The sequence below is a fragment of the Tursiops truncatus genome, chromosome 5 (genome assembly GCF_011762595.2).
Source record: "Tursiops truncatus isolate mTurTru1 chromosome 5, mTurTru1.mat.Y, whole genome shotgun sequence".
Lineage (NCBI taxonomy): Eukaryota > Metazoa > Chordata > Mammalia > Artiodactyla > Delphinidae > Tursiops > Tursiops truncatus.
Window position 1 is genome coordinate 109,118,411 of NC_047038.1, and position 25,069 is coordinate 109,143,479.

Consider the following 25,069-nt stretch of genomic DNA (forward strand, 5'->3'; position numbering starts at 1 on the left):
CCTTCTAACTATCTCCTCACTAATCTTTCAGCTTTGTTGGCCATATTATTTTTCTTCATCATGGTTTAAAACATTCAAGTTATATCTTCTAACAAATTACTGTTGTTGTTTAAATAGGTGTATTTAAATTGATTCAGTGCCCACTAACACTTATTCATCCTTGCTTTTTCGTTTCTGAGTCCCTTGTTTCATCTATTTCTTGATTGCAGACTTCACTTTTCATGAAACTATCATAGAAAGTGCATTTCTTATGATTTTGTGAGATTAATAAAGTCAGTTGCCTGAATCTCAAAGGAAAAGATGAGTGAGTATAAAATCCTTAGGTCAGGGCTTCCCTAGTGGTGCAGTGGTTAAGAATCCGCCTGCCAATGCAAGGGACATGGGTTCGAGCCCTGGCCTGGGAAGATCCCACATGCCGTGGAGCAGCTAAGCCCGTGCGCCACAACTACTGAGCCTGAGCTCTAGAGCCCGCAAGCCACAACTACTGAGCCCACGTGCCACAACTACTGAAGCCTGCATGCCTAGAGCCCATGCTCCACAACAAAAGAAGCCACGACGATGAGAAGCCTGCGCACCGCAATGGAGAGTAGCCCCCGCTCACTGCAACTAAAAGAAGGCCCACGTGCAGCAACGAAGACCCAACATGACCAAAAAAATAAATAAATAAATTAATTAATTAAAATAAAAGAGCCCTTCTCTTAAAAAAAAAATCCTTAGGTCACAGTCTCTTCCCCTTAGAACATTTTAGTTATTGCTGCATTGTCTTCTGGAAGTTGCTGTGAAGAAGTACGAAGTTAGCTTAATTCCCATGGTTAGAAAAATTATGTTATTTTCTCCACCTGAATCAGGTGGAATTGGGAAATTATTATTTACTGTAGCTCTGAATTCTTTTTCTGTTTCATTTGTTAGTTAAAATTTATCTTTATAAATTTTTAAATTTACTCTTCATATCTATTAACTTCTCTCTAAGTTTTTCAGTATCTTTGTGATTTGCTTTGATTAATTCGTTAACTTATCTCTCCATTTACTCATTTGTTTCTTCAACAGATCTCCCCCATGTATAGATTAACAGCAGTTAACAAAATAAAGTCACTGCCCCCTCGGACTTTACATTCTGGTACAGGGAAAAATACTATAAGCAGATAAATGAATAAACACATATCAAGTGGTGAAATGTGAATGCTGTGGAGAAAATAAAGCAGTCAGATGTTAGTGCATGCTGAGTGGGGTTAGGAATTCCTATTTTCTTTTTAAGGGAAGGTGTCTCCAGCACAGTAATCTTTAAATGGGTACCTGAAGAAGGTGAGCTGTGAGCTGAGCAGAAATCTGGGAACAGCATTCCAGACAGAATGTTTGAAGGCCCTGAGCCAGTGGTGAATCTGTCATATTTGATGAACTTGTAGGCCATTGTGCAATGACAAAAATGGAGGAAGATGAGGTTAGAGAGGGTAGCAAGGGCCCAAATTGTAGAAATGACTTGGGATTTCACTCTTAAGACAGAAAGCCATTGGAAAGTCTATTAGTTTCCTATTGTTGTGTAACAAATTATCACAAATTAGGTGGCTGAAAACAACACATGCATTTATCATCTCGGTCTCTGTGGGCCAGGATTCTGGGCATGGCTTGAATGTGCTTTGTGCTTCAGGGTCTCAGAAGGCTTCATTCACTGGATTGGCCAGGTTGCGTTCTCAACTGGAGAAGAATCCATTTCCTAGCTCATTAAGGTTGTTGGCAGAATCTATTTCCTTGTGGTTATATAACTAAAGAGCCCAACTTTTTGCTGATTGTTGGTTAAATATGGCCCAGGTCCTAGAGGCAACCTGCAGTCCCTAGAGCCCTTGAGGTTATTGCATTCTTTGCCATGTAGGCTTCTCCATATGGCTGCTCACTTCATCAAGCCCACAAGGAAAGTCCCTTATACCTACTGTAGGCAGAAAAGATAAAAGGTCTCAGGGAATAAACCTCAACACAGCAATAAAATGAAAATTCCTTTACTGTTACTAGCAGTCTTTAAAAGGATGACATGTGAATCTCATCGATAAAATCAACTAGTTTTGAGTTTTATAGGAACTGCTGTCTTTTATTTAGAAAAAAAGAGATTTTAAAGGCTGAAAGTCATATAAAACAGGTTGTATCAGGTTATTAGGGAAATAATATTGAATTGGACAATTTCCATAAAAATCACAGGCATGTCTTTTTATCATGGGCATTTTTTTTTGCTTGTCTGAGTTGAATGATCTAATTCCGGATGTCAGTAGTTATGCATTCTTTAAAATTGCAAACAGAGACAAATGTGCAATTTAAAAATTTCCAAGAATTTGCTGCCAGTGGCTCTAAGAGTGGGGTAGAATTTTGTCTTAGAGGTAGTGTCTTTATCCTCAAAGGGGAGATCTTAGTAAGTTCTGTTGGTCATAGATATAAGATAAATCATTGTTTTGGTGATAGCTCTGGAATTTGGAGAAATATGCAAAGCAGATAATTCAGAGTGGGATGTTAAATATTCTGTTCAAGATTGTAAATATATGATATAACTGGGGCAGAAGTCTATGTACAGAATGAGAAGTGGTCTGGAGGATTTTGGGGCTGGTAGGAAGGGGAGCTTATTGCTGGAACACAGAAAAATTATAGAGTTTTAAAATATTTATCTTGAATCTAACCATCTTACCCATTTTTCAAGATTCTAGTCATTATCAGTAGTATTATACAATCTTATTAGCAAAAAGAGGTGTTTTTATCTCCTTTTATCCAGTATTTATTCATTCCAACTTTCAAGAGAATTTTGAATAATGGTGATGAAGACATCCTCCCTTACTTTCTGATTTTACTTGAAATTGTTTTAGCTCTTATTTTTTGGTGTCAACTTTATGTTATATAGTTTCCTTTTATTAAACTGCCTTCATTTATCCACATAAATTTTACCATGAAAATGATAATACTGTCAAATTGGTAAATGTTTTCTTATATCTCTTTAGGGGTCTCATAATCAGAACTATGCTTCCCACAAGTTGTAATTATAGAATGTAGCTATGTATCTAGTGGATACAGTTATTGATGAGGCAATATGTTACAGTGGAAAGACATTAGATTTGGAATTAGAAAATTTCACCTCAAACCTTGAACCCATCATTTGTTAGCTGTGTGTCCTTAGGTAAATCATTTCATTTCGCTGAGGCTTAGTTTTCCCATCTAAAAGTGGGGATGGTGTATTATTTATCTCATAGCTTTGTTTTCAGGGAAAAAAATAAAGTAAGATTTTTGAAAAGCAGTTAATAAACTGCAAAACGTTATATACCATAGTTAGGGTGACTTTATTTCCCAGTTTTCCTGGGACAGACTTGTTTATGTCTGTTACCCTGGCTTAATTTTTGAGAGTACCTCTGTCTCACTCTCAGAAGTGTCATAGCTTGAATAATAGATTTGTCACACAAAATATAGTTGTTGTTCTCTTCATACCTGTCATCCTAGGTAGATTGAAAACTGACTGAGGGCAAGGATAGTCATCCATCTTTGTGTCATGTATATCAGCTAGCCCAGTGCCTTTCATTTGGGGTGCTCTTAACCCTTGAGTTAATGGATATTTTTAAAATAGGTATTTAAACATGAGATAGTGTTTCATTATGAACATTGTTATCTTGACTGATATCAGAACTTAAAATAGGTTGAGTGGGAGGAACTTGCAGCTATATAATATACAACTTTTTTCAACTTGTGCAAACAAATTATAATTTAAGAGATGTACCAGCAATGAATAAGAAAATATGCACTTAGAATCATGAATTTGTTAAAATTGCAACACATGGTGAGTCTCCGACCTGTGCTGACAAATAGAACTGAAAAGAACATTATAAAATCAGAAATGAAGAGATTGTGGTTTTATCTCAGATTATTTAGTAGAATTTAGTAGTTTTGGGGATCCATTTCCTTGTCTCTTTATCAGCAGAGTTAAGGTTCTTCTGAGCTGCCAGTGCATGATTTGCTGGGTTATTATTAGCTTCCCCTTTGTAGATCTTTAAAAATTTTAGGCATTACTTCTTTACTTGGTCTGGAAATATGTGTTCTGGGTCATATTTTGAAGCATTTGTTTTTGGAGAAGGAATATTCAGTCAGATACTTATTTCAGAGAAGATTGTATTTACTCATTTCAGGAACATGGGTAAAATCAGGAGATCTATATCTTAGAGACTTTGACTTTAGGGGCAGAATGTAAGAAAGTAATTTATCTTTTAAATGTTCACCAAAAAGGAGGAATAATCCAAAGTGAAATACTCTAGTTGCTGCATTGCCAAAGTAACTTCTTGGATTTTATTTTTTTGGAGCAAAAAGAACCCAATAAAAATGTTGGCTTATTTCCAGGATCATTAAGCGGCAATGAAGCAGTCAAACCCATGAAGCTGTCCAGTAATGTGGAAGTTATTACTTGGTGGTGATAAAATGAATGTCTCCTCATTATTGCAGCATCTTAACCTGCTAAATTTTCTTTTTTAACATCTTTTTTGGAGTATAATTGCTTTACACTGTTGTGTTAGTGGCTGCTGTATAACAAAGTGAATCAGTTATACATATATCTCCATATCCTCTCCCTCTTGAGTTTCCCTCCCACCCTCCTTATCCTACCCCTCTAGGTGGTCACAAAGCACGAGCTGATCTCCTTGTGCTTTGTGGCTGCTTCCCACTAGCTATCTGTTTTACATTTGGTAGTGTACATATGTCAGTGCTACTCTCTCACTTCGTCTTATCTTACCCTTCCCCCTCTCCGTGTCCTCAAGTCCATTCTCTACGTCTGTCTTTATTCCTGTCCTGCCCCTATTAACCTGCTAAATTTAAAAAAAAAAAGAAGAATTTTCTCTAACTTCTCTTTTATATATATACTTTCCTCTTGTGAAAGAGAAAATTGGAGGTGTTTTATTTCATCTCTCTGAAAGTAATTTTTTTAAGGAAGTAGAGAATTTTATTTTATTGGAAAACTTGTCACTTTAGGTTTGTAAGTTGAGGTGACATATCTTACAGAGTTAGGCAGTTTGTCCAGCTAATTATACTCTTGCTATATTTGGGCAAAACTAAGGAGAAAAAGTGCTTAAATGCCTCTTACATTTTTTTTTTAACAATCACTTTCTAGGTATGATAAGAAATAAAATGCCTATTACTCTTCAAACTGCATTTATAATTGCAGTAGCATTAAAACAATATATTCTATGGCATTCAGAGAAACCTGATATTTGAATGATTTTTTTCCAGAAAAACAGATGTGAGGTGAAATATTTGTATGTTCTCCCCTTTTTTCACAAATGTATTAAAAATACAAGAAAATCGGGCAAAATGAACAGAAAAAGCAAATTATTAAAAACAGAAGGTAGAATGGTGATTACCAGGGATGGGGGCAGGGTGGATAGAGGAGTTGTTTAATGGGTATTTCAGTTTTGCAAGATGAAAAAGTTCTGGAGCTCTGTTTTGCAACAATGTGAATATACTTAACACTATTGAATTGTACACTTAAAAATGGTTAAGATGGTAAATTTGATGTTATGTGTTTTTTACCACAATAATAATAATAATAGAAGCAAAGTGTTACCTGGTAAATGTAGTCTATTTTCTGTAAATAAACTTTCTGGATGAAGAAGTCATCTGAAATCTACAATAACGAAGCCTAGAGATGTTTATGATCCATTCTCTTAGAGTGAATGACATCTACCTTAGAAGTCATGGTAGAGCAGGACAGAGGATCAAAGGATCAGTCATTTGTAAAATGTGTATTCAATTGTGATAAAATCAGAACTCTGAGTTAGGCTAGATGAGCTCTGCATTATCATGCCATTTGAGATGACAGTTACATTCTAAAGCCTTAATTGTATGTTTAGTTAACAGACAGAAAACACCTAATACATGGGAACTAGATAATGGGGATAAAGTGGTTAAGGGAGCACATGCAGAATACAAATTTACCACTTTGGCCAGTGGTATTAAACTCTTACATGTAGTCTGGCATTTTAACTTTTAATGTGAGTAAGAGTCAACCATTTGAACTCCTCCGCCCTCTCCACCTCTAGTGGCAGTGCTAATGAACAGTGAAGTGGCTGAGAATAATTACTCACTGACTATTAAATGATGATACATCAGCTTTATCATACAGTTTGATGTAAAACTAGATGTGAGCAATGTGGATCAAACCTTAGATATATTAACATTATATCATGCGAGATTTGGAGGGGTCATTAGAGAATAGTTGGTCTAAATACTCATCTGATGCCTAGCTTCTCTAAGACCAGATTAAGAAGGATATTTTTGCAAACAACAGCAGATTCCTAAGTGGTTGTCGTGTGAGTTCTTTTGCACAGTAACAGCAGTTCTCAAGTGGTTAGGAAGGGGGAACTCACTGCCTGATGAGAACTCCCATTTCTTAATAAGTTAGCTCTGACCATCAGCTATTTCTTCACCAGATGATGCAAAACTTTTGTCTGCTTAAATTTTCACTTCTTTTCAATAAGTAGTGTGAGTGTCCTTAAGTTTTCTTCATATAACATTCAGATTTTTTTAAATGTTAGTTGCTATCCTTTAAATATGTTCCATTAAAAAAAAGTTTATTTTAAAGTGCCCGCAGTATAAAACTCAAGGTGACATTGGACTATTTTAAGTTTAAGACTACTGTCATGTGAAAAAAAAATGCACAATGTGAGAGTTGTGAGTTAAGTTTTATTTGGGGCGAAATGAGGACTGTAGCCCAGGAGACAGCCTCTCAGATAGCTCCGAGGAACTGCTCTGAAGAGGTAGGGGGGAAGGTCGGTACATATGTGATTTTAGTGAAGGGGAATGCAATCATGCAAACTTGACAGAGGGTTGCTGCTAGTCACAAGAAGGTTGCTGCTAGTCACAAGGAACAGCTGCCTCCGTTAATGATTTTAGTGCTTTTCTAGATATGAGACAATGCAAGAAATTGGGCTCATAAAATCTTCTCCAGAAAATACCCAGCTATCTGAAGGCCTGTTCTGCTAGTTTTTCCCAGAGCACAGAGTGCCGCATTCCTGATCTCCACCCTGAACTCCTTTCAGAATGTGTTGAAGGTCAGCGACTGCAGAAGCTACTTCATTCTTCTAGAAACAGATGCTGACGGTTTTTAGTTGGCACTACTATATACTACTTCAGTTTTAGATACTTTTCCTGTTTGAATTAGTAATACTTGAAAAGGATGACAGTCACAGAAAATGACCTGTTATTAACCAATCTTGCCATGTTATTTCTAAAGATGCTTCTTGCTTTATGTTTCATTTACTTGCTCAAACTGGTCTCTCCACTGCCAAAACTCCAAAGTGTATATTTTTCATCATTCTGATTCTCTTTCTCTTATGCTCTCGTAGTAATGTTTATTTTTTGCTGGTTATAAAAGTGATACATTGTTAAAGAAAATTTGAAAAGTATGGCAAAATTTGAAGAAAAAATTATCCATAATCATTATGCAGTGATAACCACTCATCATTTTGTATATTTCTATTTTTCTGAGTGGTATATGTGTGTTTTTGTATGAAATATATGTAATAGGGTGGGACTTATAAATACATTTTGTACTTTTTTGTCAAAATTTTGAACTTTTCTCAGTCATTAACTATTTTTGGTAACAATGTTTAAGCACTGCATAACATCCCATTTATTTATGAACCATTACTTATTCAACAATTCTTCTATTGTTGGCCTTTAAGTTGTTTACCTTTTGTGCCTGAATAATCCCATAACGGACATATTTACATACAAATGTACATCTCTGTATCTGTGGTTATTTCCTTTGAATAGATTTCTTGAAGAATTATTAGATCAAAAGATATGAAAATGTCTTAAGTCTCAGAGTAATCTCTCTAAAAGGTAGGCTGACCATGTAATTGATCCTCCAAACCAGGACACTTTCACCAGAAAAGATGCTAAGCTGGACAGAACTGGAATAGATGGAAACAAAGACTCAGCTAATTGAAGTAGGATCTAGGGTCAGTCATCCTACTAAAAGAAAGTATGATTACTTCCCTTTTAAATTAAAATTCCTCTAATTCTACCCCCATTAGGATAAAAAATCCCTTAGCATGACTGAATTTTTTTTTTACATCTTTATTGGAATATAATTGCTTTACAATGGTGTGTTAGTTTCTGCTTTATAACAAAGTGAATCAGATATACATATACATATGTTCCCATATCTCTTTCTTCTTGCATCTCCCTCCCTTCCAACCTCCCTATCCCACCCCTCTAGGTGGTCACAAAGCACCGAGCTGATCTCCCTGTGCTATGTGGCTTCTTCCCACTAGCTATCTATTGTACGTTTGGCAGTGTATATATGTCCATGCCACTCTCTCACTTTGTCACAGCTTACCCTTCCCTCTCCCCATATCCTCAAGTCCATTCTCTAGTAGGTCTGTGTCTTTATTCCCATCTTGCCCCTAGGCTCTTCATGACATTTTTTTTCCTTAAATTCCATATATATGTGTTAGCATACGGTATTTGTCTCTTTCTTTCTGACTTACTTCACTTTGTATGACAGACTCTAGGTCCATCCACCTCACTACAAATAACTCAGTTTTGTTTCTTTTTATGGCTGAGTAATATTCCATTGTATATATGTGCCACATCTTCTTTATCCATTCATCCGATGATGGACACTTAGGTTGTTTCCATCTCCTGGCTATTGTAAATAGTGCTGCAGTGAACATTTTGGTACATGACTCTTTGAATTATGGTTTTCTCAGGGTATATGCCCAAGTGGGATTGCTGGGTCATATGGTAGTTCTTTTTGTAGTTTTTTAAGGAACCTCCATAATGTTCTCCATAGTGGCTGTACCAATTCACATTCCCACCAGCAGTGCAAGAGTGTTCCCTTTTCTCCACACCCTCTCCAGCATTTATTGTTTCTAGATTTTTTGATGATGGCCATTCTGACTGGTGTGAGATGATATCTCATTGTAGTTTTGATTTGCATTTCTCTAATGATTAATGATGTTGAGCATTCTTTCATGTGTTTGTTGGCAGTCTGTATATCTTCTTTGGAGAAATGTCTATTTAGGTCTTCTGCCCATTTTTGGATTGGGTCGTTTGTTTTCTTGTTATTGAGCTGCATGAGCTGCTTATAAATTTTGGAGATTAACCCTTTGTCAGTTGCTTCATTTGCAAATATTTTCTCCCATTCTGAGGGTTGTCTTTTGGTCTTGTTTATGGTTTCCTTTGCTGTGCAAAAGCTTTGAAGTTTCATTAGGTCCCATTTGTTTATTTTTGTTTTTATTTACATTTCTCTAGGAGGTGGGTCAGAAAGGATCTTGCTGTGATTTATGTCATAGAGAAAAAGGGTCTTGCTGTGATTTATGTCATAGAGTGTTCTGCCTATGTTTTCCTTTAAGAGTTTGATAGTTTCTGGCCTTACATTTAGGTCTTTAATCCATTTTGAGCTTATTTTTGTGTATGGTGTTAGGGAGTGATCTAATCTCATACTTTTACACGTACCTGTCCAGTTTTCCCAGCACCCCTTATTGAAGAGGATGTCCTTTCTCCACTGTACATTCCTGCCTCCCTTATCAAAGATAAGGTGACCATATGTGTGTGTGGGTTTATCTCTGGGCTTTCTATCCTGTTCCTATGATCTGTCTCTCTGTTTTTTTGCCAGTGCCATACTGTCTTGATTACTGTAGCTTTGTAGTATAGTCTGAAGTCAGGAAGCCTGATTCCTCCAGCACCATTTTTCATTCTCAAGATTGCTTTGGCTATTCAGGGTCTTTTGTGTTTCCATACAAATTGTGAAATTTTTTGTTCTAGTTCTGTGAAAAATGCCAGTGGTAGTTTGATAGGGATTGCATTGAATCTCTAGATTGCAGCAGAGTCATTTTCACAATGTTGATTCTTCCAATCGAAGAACATGGTATATCTCTCCATCTATTTGTATCATCTTTAATTTCTTTCATCAGTGTCTTATAATTTTCTGCATACAGGTCTTTTGACTCCTTAGGAAGGTTTATTCCTAGATAGTTTATTCTTTTTGTTGCAGTGGTAAATGAGAGTGTTTTCTTGATTTCACTTTCAGATTTTTCATCGTTAGTGTATAGGAATGCCAGAGATTTCTGTGCATTAATTTTGTATCCAAGCATGACTGATTTTTAATAAAGGTAATAGAAGTATACCTTTTGTCATAACAACTCATTATCAAGCATAAGAATTTATGCTTGCTTATTCATCAGAGTTCTCCTTATGAGTGAATGTGAAGCTACACTGAGTGTTAGAAATCACACATACACACAATTTAGGACCAACAGTGTAACTCCATTATAAAATTATAAAGAGATCTGAACATAACACATTTCAAAGTATATACTATCAAGGATGAACCGAGTAACCAAGTAAATAAAGAAGGATGAAAGAACTTTATTAGCCTGCAAGTCAATCTAAATAAAAAGGGAAAGGAATTCCACTCTACAGTGGACTGTGTTGAAATAATATTCACAATGTAAGTGAATGAATTAATTAGCTTGTAATAAAGGACATTTTAAGACAGTATGACATTTAAGTGTGACAACTATTTTAAGGCAGTCTTTGTCTTTAGCTTTTGTTCTTTTGCCTTTGTTTTACTTGCATTACATGCAGGTAAGGCATTGTGTTTGACAGGGGCAGATATTTAAATGATAATTCTAAGACAGTAATGAAGTAGGACATTTAAAAAAAAAACCTGCTAATTTCAAAGTGGTTACCGTGAGGATTCTTGACACACAGTGATATTCAGTGTGTTTAGCAGAAGTTCCCTTGGGTCATCTGACAAAAAAAATCTGTTCTTCATAGGAAATATATAATTGTTGATGAATGCTCTTGTTCTAATTTTAATGGTGGAATTCTTTTACTATTTAAAATATGTAAAGAGAGAAATTTTAAATTATAAAATTAGAGGTATGGTATCAATAGAAAGAGCACTAGATAATAAAGGCAATTTTCCTTCTTTTCCAATCTGGATGACTTTCATTTTCTTGCCTTACTGCACCAGCTAGAACCTCCAGTAGAGGAGGGTGAGAGCAGGCTTTCTTGCCTTGTTCCTTATCTTGGGGGAAAAATGTTCAGTCTTCTGCCATTAAATATGATGCTTGCTGCAGATTCTGCAGAGATGTTCTTTATCAGGTCAAGGAAATTCCCTTCTACTCATAGTCTGATGAGAATTTTAAAAAATTATTATTAAGAATGGATGTTGGATTTTGTTTAAAAATTTTTTCTGAATTTATTGAAAAGATCATATTTTTTTTCCTTTTTATTTGTTAATATGGTGAATTACATTTACTGATATTTGATTGTTAAGCTAATCTTGCATTACTAGGACAAACCTCACTTTGTCATGATCTATTATCCTTTTTTATATATTATTGGATATAATTCACTAATATTTCATGGAGGATTTTTGCGTCTGTGTTCATGAGGTAGGTTTTATTTTCTTTTCCTAGTATTTGTCTGGTTTTGTCTTAATGCTTGCCTCATAAAAGGAGTAGGGAGTATTTTTGCCCTTTCCAATTTACTAGGACAGCTTGTGTAGAATTGATAACACTTTCCTTAAATATTTGGTAGAATTCACCAGAGAAGCCATCTGGGCCTGGAGTTTTCTTTGTGGAAAAATTTTAACTACATATTCAGTTTTTAAAATAGACACAGAGCTATGCAGGTTACCTCTTTTTTGTTCTTTTTTTTTAACATCTTTTTTGGTGTATAATTGCTTTACAATATTGTGTTAGTTTCTGCTCTATAACAAAGTGAATGAGCTACATGTATACATATATCTGCATATCCCCTCCCTCTTGCTCCTCCCTTCCAATCTCCCTATCCCACCCCTATTAGGTGGTCACAAAGCACTGAGCTGATCTCCCTGTGCTATGCAGCTGCTTCCCACTAGCTATCTATTTTACATTTGGTAGTGTATATGTCATTGCTACTTTCTCACTTCGGCCCAGCTTACCCTTCCCCCTCCCCATGTCCTCAGGTCAGTTCTCTACGTCTGGTTCTTTATTCCTGTCCTGCCCCTAGGTTCATTAGAACCTTTTTTTTTTTTTTCTTAGATTCCATATATGTGTGTTAGCATATGGTATTTGTTTTCCTCTTTCTGGCTTACTTCACTCTGTATGACAGACTCTAGGTCCATCCACCTCATTACAAATAGTTCAATTTCGTTTCTTTTTATGACTGAGTAATAGTCCATTGTATATATGTGCCACATTTTCTTTATCCATTTATCTGTTGATGGACACTTAGGTTGCTTCCATGTCCTGGCTATTGTAAATAGTGTTGCAGTGAACATTGTGGTACATGTCTCTTTTTGATTATGGTTTTCTCAGGGTATATGCCCAGTAGTGGGATTGCTGGGTCATGTGGTAGCTCTATATTTAGTTTGCTTTTTTTTTAAACATCTTTATTGGAGTATGACTGCTTCACAATGGTGTGTTAATTTCTGCTTTATAACAAAGTGCATCAGCTATATGTATACATATATTCCCATATCTAGTCCCTCTTGCGTCTCCCTCCCCTACTCCCTATCCCACCCCTCTACGTGGACACAAAACACTGAGCTGATCTCCCTGTGCTATGCGTCTGATTCCCACTAGCTATCTGTTTTACATTTGGTAGTGTATATTAGTCCATGCCACTCTCTCACTTCGTCCCAGCTTACCCTTTCCCCCACCCCGTGTCCTCAAGTCCATTTTCTACATATGCCTCTTTATTTCTGTCCTGTCCCTAAGTTTTTCATAACTTTTTTTTTGATTCCATATATATGTGTTAGTATACGGTATTTCTCTTTCTGACATCACTCTGTATGACAGACTCTAGGTCCATTCATCTCACTACAAATAACTCAATTTCATTTCGTTTTATGGCTGAGTAATATTCCATTGTATATATGTGCCACATCTTCTTTATCCATTTATCTGTCGATGGACACTTAGGTTGCTTCCATGTCCTGGCTATTGTAAATAGAGCTGCAGTGAACATTGTGGTACATAACTATTTTTGAATTATGGTTTTCTCAGGGTACATGCTCAGTAGTGGGATTGCTGGGTTGTATGGTAGTTCTATTTTTAGTTTTTTTAGAAACCTCCATAACGTTCTCCATAGTGACTGTATCAATTTACATTCCCACCAACAGTGTATGAGGGTTCCCTTTTCTCCACACCCTCTCCAGCATTTATTGTTTGTAGATTTTTTGATGATGGCCATTCTAACTGGTGTGAGATGATATCACATTTTAGTTTTGATTTGTATTTCTCTAATGATTAATGATGTTGAGCATTCTTTCATGTGTTTGTTGGCAGTCTGTATATCTTCTTTGGAGAAATGTCTATTTAGGTCTTCTGCCCATTTTTGGATTGGTTTGTTTGTTTTTTTTGATTTTGAGCTGCATGAGCTGCTTGTGTATTTTGGAGGTTAATCCTTTGTCAGTTGCTTTGTTTGCAAATATTTTCTCCCATTCTGAGGGTTGTCTTTTGGTCTTGTTTATGGTTTCCTTTGCTGTGCAAAAGCTTTGAAGTTTCATTAGGTCCCATTTGTTCATTTTTGTTTTTATTTCCATTTCTCTAGGACGTGGGTCAAAAGGGATCTTGCTGTGATTTATATCATAAAGTGTTCTGCCGATGTTTTCCTCTGAGAGTTCGATAGTTTCTGGCCTTACATTTAGGTCTTTAATCCATTTTGAGTTTATTTTTTTGTATAGCGTTACGGAGTGTTCTAATTTCATTCTTTTACATGTAGCAGTCCAGTTTTCCCAGCACCTTTTACTGAAGAGACTGTCTTTTCACCATTGTATATTCTTGCCTCCTTTATCAAAGATAAGGTGACCATATTTGCGTGGGTTTATCTCTGGGCTTTCTATCCTGTTCCATTGATCTATATTTATGTGTTTGTTCTAGTACCATACTGTCTTGATTACTGTAGCTTTGTCTGGTTTTGGTATCAGGGTGATGGTGGCCTCGTAGAATGAGTTTGGGAATGTTCCTCTCTGCTGTATTTTGGAAGAGTTTGAGAGGGATAGGTGTTAGCTCTTCTCTAAATGTTTGATAGAATTCATCTGTGAAGCCATCTGGTTTTGGGCTTTTGTTTGTTGGAAGATTTTTAATCACAGTTTCGATTTCAGTGCTTGTGATTGGTCTGTTCATATTTTCTATTTCTTCCTGGTTCAGTTTCAGAAGGTTGTGCTTTTCTAAGTATCTGTCTATTTCTTCCAGGTTGTCCATTTTATTGGCATAGAGTTGCTTGTAGTAATCTCTCATGATCCTTTGTATTTCTGCAGTGTCAGTTGTCCTCCCTTTTCATTTCTAATTCTGTTGATTTGAGTCTTCTCCCTTTCTTTCGCGATGAATATGGCTAATGGTTTATCAATTTTGTTTATCTTTTCAAAGAAACAGCTTTTAGTTTTATTGATGTTTGCCATTGTTTCCTTCATTTCTTTTTGATTTATTTCTGATCGTATCTTTATGATTTCTTTCCTTCTGAAACTTTGGTTTTTCTCTTTTGTTGTTTTTGTTCTTTCTCTAATTGCTTTAGATGTAAGTTTAGGTTTATTTGAGATGTTTCTTGTTTGTTGAGGTAGGATTCTATTGCTATAAACTTCCCTCTTGGAACTGCTTTTGCTGCATCTCATAGGTTTTGGTTTGTCGTGTTTTCATTATAATTTGTTTCTAGGTATTTTTTTATTTCCTCTTTGATTTCTAGTGATCTCTTGGTTATTTAGTAGCATATTGTTTAGGCTCCTCGTATTTGTGTTTTTTACGTGTTTTTCCCTGTAATTTATTTCTAATTTCATAGTTTTGTGATCAGAAAAGATGCTTGATATGATTTCAATTTTCTGAAGTTTACTGAGGCTTGATTTGTGACCCAAGATGTGATCTATCCTGGAGAATGTTCATTGTGCACTTGGGAAGAAAGTGTAATCTGCTGTTTTCAGATGGAATGTCCTATAAATATCAATTAAATCTGTCTGGTGTATCATGTCCCTTAAAGCTTGTGTTTCCTTATAAATTTCCTGTCTGGATGATCTGTCCATTGGTGTAAGTGAGGTCTTAAAGTCCCCCACTATTATTGTGTTACTGTCGATTTCCTCTTTTATAGCTGTTAGCATTTCCCTTATGTACTGCGGTGCTCCTATATTGGGTGCATAAATATTTATAATTGTGGTATCTTCTTCTTGGGTTGATTCTTCAATTATTATGTAGTGTCCTTCTTTGTCTCTTGTAATAGTCTTTTTTTTTGTGTGTGGTACGTGAACCTCTCACTGTTGTGGACTCTCCCGTTGCAGAGCACAGGCTCCGGACGCGCAGGCTCAGTGGCCATGGCTCATGGGCCCAGCCGCTGCGCGGCATGTGGGATCTTCCCGGACCGCGGCACAAACCCATGTCCCCTGCATCGGCAGGCGGGCTCTCAATCACTGTGCCACCAGGGAAGCCCACTTGTAATAGTGTTTAAAGTGTATTTTCTCTGATATGTGTATTGCTACTCCAGCTTTCTTTTGATTTCCATTTGCATGGAATACCTTTTTCAATCCCCTCACTTTCAGTATGTGTCCCTACATCTTCAGTGGGTCTTTTGTAGACAGCATATATATGGGTTTTGTTCTTGTATCCATTCAGCCGGTCTGTGTCTTTTGTTTGGAGCATTTAATCCATTTACATTTAAGGAAATTATCGATAAGTATGTTCCTATTACCATTTTCTTAATTGTTTTGGGTTTGTTATTGTAGGTCTTTTCCTGCTCTTGTGTTTCCTGCCTAGAGAAGTTCCTTTAGCATTTTTTGTAAAGCTGGTTTGGTGGTGCGGAACTTTCTTAACTTTTGCTTGTCTGTAAAGGTTTTAATTTCTCTGTTGAATCTGTATGAGATCCTTGATGGGTAGATTAATCTTGGTTGTATGTTATTCCTTTTCATCACTTTGAATATGTCCTGCCACTGCCTTCTGGCTTGCAGAGTTTCTGCTGAAAGATCAGCTGTTAACCTTATGGGGATTCCCTTGTATGTTATTTGTTCCTTTTCCCTTTCTGCTCTTAATATTTTTTCTGTGTAATTAATTTTTGATAGTTTGATTTATATGTGTCTTGGTGTGTTTCTCCTTGGTTGTACCCTGAATGGGACTCTCTGTGCTTCCTGCACTTGATTGAATATTTCCTTTCCCATGTTAGGGAAGTTTTCAACCATAATCTCTTCAAATATTTTCTCAGTCCGTTTCTTTTTCTCCTCTTCTTATGGGACCCGTATCATTTGAATGTTGGTGTGTTTAATGTTGTCCCAGAGGTCTCTGAGACTGTCATCATTTCTTTTCATTCTTTTTTCTTTATTCTGCTCTGTGGTAGGTATTTCCACTATTTTATCTTCCAGGTCACCTATCTGTTCTTCTGCCTCAGTTATTCTGCTATTGATTCCTTCTAGAGAATTTTCAATTTCATTTATTGTGTTGTTCATCAATGTTTGTTTGCTCTTTAGTTCTTCTATGTCCTTGTTAAACGTTTCTTGTATATTCTCCATTCTGTTTCCAAGATTTTTGATCATGTTTACTATCATTACTCAATTCATTTTCAGGTAGACTGCCTATTTCCTCTTTGTTTATTTGGTCTGGTGGGTTTTTACCTTGCTTCTTCATCTGATGCATATTTCTCTGTCTTCTCATTTTGTTTAACTTAACTTTGTTTGGGGTCTGCTTTTCTCCGGCTGCAGGTTTGTAGTTCCCGTTCTTTTTGGTGTCTGCTCCCAGTGGGTGAGGTTGGTTCAGTGGGTTGTGTAGGCTTCCTGGTGGAGGGGACTGGTGCCTGTGTTCTGGTGGGTGCTACTGGATCTTGTCTTTCTGGTGGGCAGGGCCATGTCCAGTGGTGTGTTTTGGGGTGTCTGTGAACTTAGTATGATGTTAGGCTGCCTCTCTGCTAATTGGTGGGGTTGTGTGTCTGACTTGCTAGTTGGCATGGGGCATGCAGCACTGTAGCTTGCTGAACATTGGGTGGAGCTGGGTCTTAGCATTGAGACAGAGATCTCTGGGAGAGCTCTCGCTGATTGATATTACGTGGGGCTGGGAGGTGTCTGCTGGTCCAGTGTCCTGAATTCGGTTTTCCCACCTTGGAGGTTCAGGTGTGACACCATATCAGATCACTAAGGCCCTGTCAGTTGCATGACCAGGTACATGGGGATTTTTTTGTCTTTTGGGAAGTCTGAGGTCTTTTGCCAGCGTTTGTTAGGTCTTCTGTAAGAGTTGTTCCACATGTCACTGTATTTTTGTGTATTTGTGGAGTGGAAGGTGATCTCTACGTCTTACTCCTCTGCCATCTTGAAGGTCCCCCTGCAATAGGAGACTCCACTGAATATGCCAACCTCCGCAAGAGCTAGAGGTGCAGAGGCATTTTTTTTCAGAGGTTTTTCAACTTGCTTTTTTTTTCTTTGTGTTTTGTCTAGTTATAGTTGTTCACAGGGTGCTTCATACAGAGGCCTCGCAGCCAGCACTTCAGTTCAGAGTGCCTAGTGAGGAATTATGAGTTGAGAGCTTGACATTCAGTGTAGAACCAGACAGCTGAGTCCCTCATCTTATGGAGCACACTTCCTGGCCTGTGCAGAGGCCTTGAACCTTACACACTGGATTAGAGTTCCCAGCACAGAATTGCTTGCCTGATGCTTCGGCTTGGCCTACCTCTTTCTTTGCTTGATAGTATTAAGATGCATATATCTTTACTGAATTTCTGTGTGCTTTGCCTATCAATTATTGAGAGATGTTGAAGTCTCCAACTATAATCTGCAATTCTATCAGTGTTTTGCTTTGTGTAGTTTGTAGTTCTGTCATTAGGTACATAATCTTTTAGGATTGTTATGTCCTCTTAATGAATTGACCTCTTTATAATTATGAAGTGATCTTCTCTATCCCTTGCATATTCTTTGCTCTGAAATCTAGTTTAACTAATATTAGTACAACCATTCCAGCTTTTTTTCTTTTTCTTTTTGCTTAGTGTAGCATGGGCTATCTTTTCTATCTTTTCACTTTTAATTTCTTTTAGCTCTTAAGCACTACACATTTTTGGGCTCTAGATTTCATGTGATGTAGGTCTCTGATCTCCCTTTACACTTTTTAGGGACCTGGAATGTGTTTTCTTTCCCACATGTGTGCCCCATTAAAATGCTGGGTCTGAATGGTTGGTAGTTTTACCTGCAGAGATACGGAAAGGGACACATTTTGTATATAAAAGCACATGGATTTTATCTGGTCAGGTTGAGTTTGTGATTCCTGATGGACAACCTTGAAGGAGATATGTCCAGTAGTCAGTTCTGAATATATGGTTCTATGACTCAGAGCTATCAGCCCATGGGAGCTACTTCAATTTATGGGTATAAATGAAATCCCCTAAGAAAGCTGTTCAGAAAGAGAGAAGAACCAAGAACGAAAACCTGGAAAATGTGGATATTTAATGAGAAAGAATATGTAGTTTAGGTTAAGTTCTAATGCAGTAGATATACTTATGGTAATGAAAGTCTCTTATGTTTACGAATTGTTAAAGGCAAATGACAATGAATCCTTTATCATGGAAAATAATTTTGATATTTCACTCTCTGATCTGTGCAGGTTTTAATATTCCTTCAAAAGTGCTTGATCTAAATATATTACCCTAAGTAGTTTAAATTATTCATAAGTATTTTTCTAAATTTAGCCTCAGATGCTGAAAAGAATTGAATTGTCCTGGTCAACAAGTTACGTAAAGTGCCCAAAGGCTCAAGTTTTTCAGCTGTTTTGTTCAGAACTCTTAGTGCCAAGTAATTCCATGGAGGACTCACATATTTTAAGCCTTCATTAGATAAGCGATTCAATTGCCAAATCTCGTGAGAGTTTTCCTTAATGATCCATGGTCTCTGTTTAAGTGCACCTGTTGTTGAGTAACCTTACTGTGACTAGGCTTGGGGAAAATATTGGGATAATCAGATTACAGACAGAAATATCACAGGCTGGATTCTACAGGTTGGAACTTTTGGCAGGAGAAACTGAAGTTCCTAAGCATTGTGTGGGCTGTTCAAAATATTCATCCTAAATAGGAATTTATTTTAACTTTACTTTTTAATGAATTAATTAGTTTTTAACATTTTTATTGGAGTATAATTGCTTTACAATGGTGTGTTAGTTCCTATTTATAACAAAGTGAATCAGTTATACATATACATAAATCCCCATATCTCTTCCCTCTTGTGTGTCCCTCCCTCCCACCCTCCTTATCTCACCCTTCTAGCTGGTCACAAAGCACTGAGCTGATCTCCCTGTGCTATGCAGCTGCTTCCCACTAGCTATCTATTTTACATTTGGTAGTGTATATATGTCAATGCCACTCTCTCACCTTGTCCCAGCTTACCCTTCCCCCTCCCTGTGTCCTCAAGTCCATTCTCCAGTAGGTCTGTGTCTTTATTCCCATCTTGCCCCTGGGTTCTTCATGACCTTTTTTTTTTTTTTTTTTAGATTCCATATATATGTGTTAGCATATGGTATTTGTTTATCTCTTTCTGATTACTTCACTCTGTAGGATAGACTCTAGGTCCATCCATCTCACTACAAATAACTCATTTTCGTTTCCTTTTACGGCTGAGTAATAATCCATTTTATATATGTGTCACATCTTCTTTATCCATTCATCTGTCGATGGACACTTGGGTTGCTTCCTTGTCCTGCCTATTGTAAATGGAGCTACAATGAACATTGTGGTACATAACTATTTTTGAATTACGGTTTTCTCAGGGTATATGCCCAGTAGTGGGATTGCTGGGTTGTATGGTAGTTCTATTTTTAGTTTTTTAAGGAACCTCCATAATGTTCTCCATAGTGGCTGTATCAATTTACATTCCCACGAATAGTGTATGAGGGTTCCCTTTTCTCCACACCCTCTCCAGTATTTATCGTTTCTAGATTTTTTGATGATGGCCATTCTGACTGGTGTGAGATAACATCATATTGTAGTTTTGATTTGCATTTCTCTAATGATTAATGATGTTGAGCGTTCTTTCATGTGTTTGTTGGCAGTCTGTATATCTTCTTTGGAGAAATGTCTATTTAGGTCTTCTGCCCATTTTTGGATTGGGATTTTTGTTTTTTTGATATTGAGCTGCATGAATTGCTTGTAAATTTTGGAGATTAATCCTTTGTCAGATTAATCCTTTGCAAATATTTTCCCCCATTCTGAGGTTTTTCTTTTGATCTTGTTTATGGTTTCCTTTGCTTTGCAAAAGCTAAGTTACCTTCGGTCCCATTTTATTTTTGTTTTTATTTCCATTTCTCTAGGAGGTGGGTCAAAAAGGACCTTGCTGTGATTTATGTCATAGAGTGTTCTGCCTATGTTTTTCTCTAAGAGTTTGATAGTGTCTGGCCTTACATTTAGGTCTTTAATCCATTTTGAGTTTATTTTTGTCTATGGTGCTAGGGAGTGTTCTAATTTCATAGTTTTCCATGTACCTGTCCAGTTTTCCAAGCACCGCTTATTGAAGAGGCTGTCTTTTCTCCACTGTATATTCCTGCCTCCTTTATAAAAGATAAGGTGACCATATGTGCGTGGGCATGTCTCTGGGCTTTCTGTCCTGTTCCATTGATCTATATTTCTGTTTTACAGAAATGTACTGGTACAAGCCAGTATTATACTGTCTTGAATACTGTAGCTTTGTAGTATAGTCTGAAGTCAGGGAGCCTGATTCCTCCAGCACCGTTTTCTCAAGATTGCTTTGGCTATTTGGGATCTTTTGTGTTTCAATACAAATTGTGAAATTTTTTTGTTCTAGTTCTGTGCAAAATGCCAGTGGTAGTTTGACAGGGATTGCATTGAATCTGTCGAGTGCTTTGGGTAGTATAGTCATTTTCACAATGTTGTTTCTTCCAATCCAAGAACATGGTATATCTCTCCATCTATTTGTATCATCTTTAATTTCTTTCATCAGTGTCTTATAATTTTCTGCCTATAGGTCTTTTGTTTCCTTAGGTAGGTTTATTCCTAGATATTTTATTCCTTTTGTTGCAATGCTAAATGGGAGTGTTTTCAGTTTCAGATTTTTCATCATTAGTGTATAGGAATGCCAGAGTTTTCTGTGCATTAATTTTGTATCCTGCTACTTTACCAAATTCATTGATTAGTTCTTGTAGTTTTCTGGTAGCAGCTTTAGGATTCTTTCTATATAGTATCATGTTATCTGCAAACAGTGACAGCTTTATTTCTTCTTTTCCAATTTTGATTCTTTTTATTTCTTTTTCTTCTCTTATTGCTGTGGCTAAAACTTCCAAAAGTATGTTGAATAATAGTGGTGAGAGTGGGCAACCTTGTCTTGTTCCTGATCTTAGAGGAAGTGGTTTCAGTTTTTCACCATTGTGCACGATGTTGCCTGTGGGTTTGTCATGTATGGCCTTTATTAGGTTGAGGAAAGTTCCCTCTGTTTGTCCTTCCTGGAGGGTTTTTATCATAAATGGGTGTTGAATTTTGTCGAAAGCTTTCTCTGCATCTATTGACATGATCATATGGTTTTTCTCCTTCAATTTGTTAATATGGTGTATCACGTTGATTGATTTGCATATATTGAAGAATCCTTGCATTCCTGGGATAAACCCCACTTGGTCATGGTGTATGATCCTTTTAATGTGCTGTTGGATTCTGTTTGCTAGTATTTTGTTGAGGATTTTTGCATCTATATTCATCAGTGATGTTGGCCTGTAGTTTCTTTCTTTGTGACATCTTTGTCTGGTTTTGGTATCAGGGTGATGGTGGCCTCTTCGAATGAGTTTGGGAATGCTCCTCCCTATGCTATACTTTGGAAGAATTTGAGAAGGATAGGTGTTAGCTTCTCTAAATGTTTGATAGAATTCACTTGTGAAGCCATCTGGTCATGGGCTTCTGTTTGTTGGAAGATTTTTTTTTTTTTTTTCCTATGGAGCATTTATTTAGTTAGATAAATGTGGGAGTGTTCAGAGAGAAAATATATGGTCCTTGCCCTTTACGTGACTCACAGGATGCTGGAGAACATTAACAAATAAGCATACAATTCAAATTTAATGTAATTGTTGCTGTGTTAGACCAGTGTAAGCACTGTAGAAGCTTGCAGTAGGGGCTTATTCTGTTTGGGCTTCCATAACAGATAGCATAAACTAGGTGGCTTAAACAACAGAAATTTATTTTCTAAGAGTTGTGGAGGCTGGTAAGTCCAAGATTAAGGTCCTGGACAAATTCATTTCTTGGTGAAGCCTCTCTTCCTGGCTTGCAGATGGCTGCAGCTACCTTCTTGCTGTGTCCTCACATGGTGGAGAGAGAGAGAGAGCATGCTGTCTGGTATCATTTCCTATAAGGTCAGTAATCCTTTTCTTTTAAGGCCCCAGCCTCATAAACTCATCTAACCCTGATTACTTTGTTGGAAGATTTTTAATCACAGTTTCAATTTCAGTTCTTGTGATTGGTCTGTTCATATTTTCTATTTCTTCCTGGTTCAGTCTTGGAAGGTTGTGCATTTCTAAGAATTTTTTCATTTCTTCCAGGTTGTCCATTTTATTGGTATAGAGTTGCGTGTAGTAATCTCTTATGATCCTTTGTTGTTCTGCAGTGTCAGTTGTTACTTCTTATTTTTCATTCTAATTGTATTGATTTGAGTCTTCTCCCTTTTTTTCTTGATGAGTCTGGCTAATTGTTTATCAATTTTGTTTATCTTCTCAACGAACCAGCTTTTAGTTTTATTGATCTTTGCTATCGTTTCCTTCATTTCTTTTTCATTTATTTCTGATCTGATCTTTATGATTTCTTTCCTTCTGCTAACTTTGGGTTTTTTTGTTCTTCTTTCTCTAATTGCTTTAGGTATAAGGTTAGGTTTTTATTTGAGATGTTTCTTGTTTGTTGAGGTAGGATTGTATTGCTATAAACTTCCTTCTTATAACTGCTTTTTTTGCATCCCATAGGTTTTGGGTTGTCGCGTTTTCTTTGTCATTTGTTTCTAGGTATTTTTTGATTTCCTCTTTGATTTCTTCAGTGATCTCTTGGATATTAAGTAATGTGTTGTTTGCCTCCATGTGTTTGTATTTTTTCCAGATTTTTTCCTGCAGTTGATATCTAGTCTTATAATGTTGTGGTCAGAAAAGATACTTGATACGATTTCAATTGTCTTAAATTTACCAAGGCTTTACTTGTCACCGAAGATATTATCTATCCTGCAGAATGTTCTATGAGCAGTTGAGAAATAGTGTATTATGTTGTTTTTTCATGGAATGTCCTATCAATATCAATTAAGTCCATCTTGTTTAATGTATAATTTAAAGCTTGTTTTTCCTTATTTGTTTTCATTTTGGATGATCTGTCCATTGGTGAATGTGGCATGTTAAAGTTCTCTACTATGATTGTGTTAATGTCGATTTTCCCTTTTATGGCTGTTATTATTTGCCTTATGTATTGAGGTGCTTCTATGTTGGGTGCATAAATATTTTCAGTTGTTATATCTTCTTCTTGGATTGATCTCTTGATAATTATATAGTGTTCTTCTTTGTCTTTTGTCATAAATAGTCTTTGCTTTAAAGTCTATTCTGTCTGATATGAGAATTGCTACTCCAGATTTCTTTTAATTTCCATTTGCATGGAATATCTTTTTCTATCCCCTCACTTTCAGTCTGTATGTGTCCCTAGGTCTGAAATGGGTCTCTCGTAGAGAGTATATAAGTGTATTTTTTTGTATCCTTTCAGCCAGTCTGTGTCTTTTGGTTGGAGCATTTAATCCATTTAGATTTAAGGTAATTATCTGTATATATGTTCCTATTACCATTTTCTTAATTGTTTTGGGTTTGTTATTTTAGGTCTTTTCCTTCTCTTGTGTTTCCTGCTTAGAGAAGTTCCTTTAGCATTTGTTGTAAAGCTGGTTTGTTTTTGCTGAATTCTCTTAGCTTTTGCTTGTCTGTAAAGATTTTAATTTCTCCGTCAAATCTGAATTAGCTCCTTGCTGGGTAGAGTAATCTTGGTTGTAGGTTTTCCCCTTTCATCACTTTAAATATGTCCTGCCACTCCCTTCTGACTTGCAGAGGTTGTGCTTAAAGGTCAGCTGTTAACCTTATGGGGATTCCATTGTATGTTATTTGTTGTTTTTACCTTGCTGCTTTTAATATTTTTTCTTTGTATTTAATTTTTGATAGCTTGATTAATATGTGTCTTGGCATGTTTCTCTTTGGATTTATCCTGTATGGGACTCTCTGTGCTTCCTGGACTTGGTTAACTATTTCCTTTCCCATATTACGGAAGTTTTCAACTATAATCTCTTCAAATATTTTACCAGTCCCTTTCTTTTTCTCTTCTTCTTCTGGGACCCCTATAATTCAAATGTTGGTGCATTTAATATTGTCCCAGAGGTCTCTGAGACTGCCCTCAATTCTTTTCATTCTTTTTTCTTTATTCTGCTCTGCAGTAGTTATTTCCACTATTTTATCTTCCAGGTCACTTATCTGTTCTTCTGCCTCAGTTATTCTGCTATTGATCCCATCTAGAGAATTTTAAATTGTATTTATTGTGTTGTTCATGACTGTTTGTTTGCTCTTTAGTTCTTCTAGGTCCTTGTTAAACGTTTCTTGTATTTCCTCATTCTATTTCCAAGATTTTAGATCATCTTTACTATCAGTACTCTGAATTCTTTTTCAGATAGACGGCCTATTTCCTCTTCATTTGTTAGGCTAGGTGGGTTTTTACCTTGCTCCTTCATCTGCTGTGTGTTTCTCTGTCTTCTCATTTTGCTTATCTTACTGTGTTTGGGGTCTCCTTTTCACAGGCTGCAGGTTCATAGTTCCCCTTGTTTTTGGTGTCTTCCCTCAGTGGCTAAGGTTGGTTCAGTAGGTTGTGTAGGCTTCCTGCTGGAGGGGACTAGTGCCTGTGTTTTGGTAGATGGGGCTGGATCTTGTCTTTCTGGTGGGCACGTCCACGTCTGATGGTGTGTTTTATGCTGTCTGTGACCTTATTGTGATTTTAGGCAGCCTCTCTGCTAATGGGTAAGGTTTTGTTCCAGTCTTGCTAGTTGTTTGGCATAGGTGGTCCAGCACTGTAGCTTGCTGGTCATTGAGTGGAGCTGGGTCTTGGCGTTCAGATGTAGATCTCTAGGATA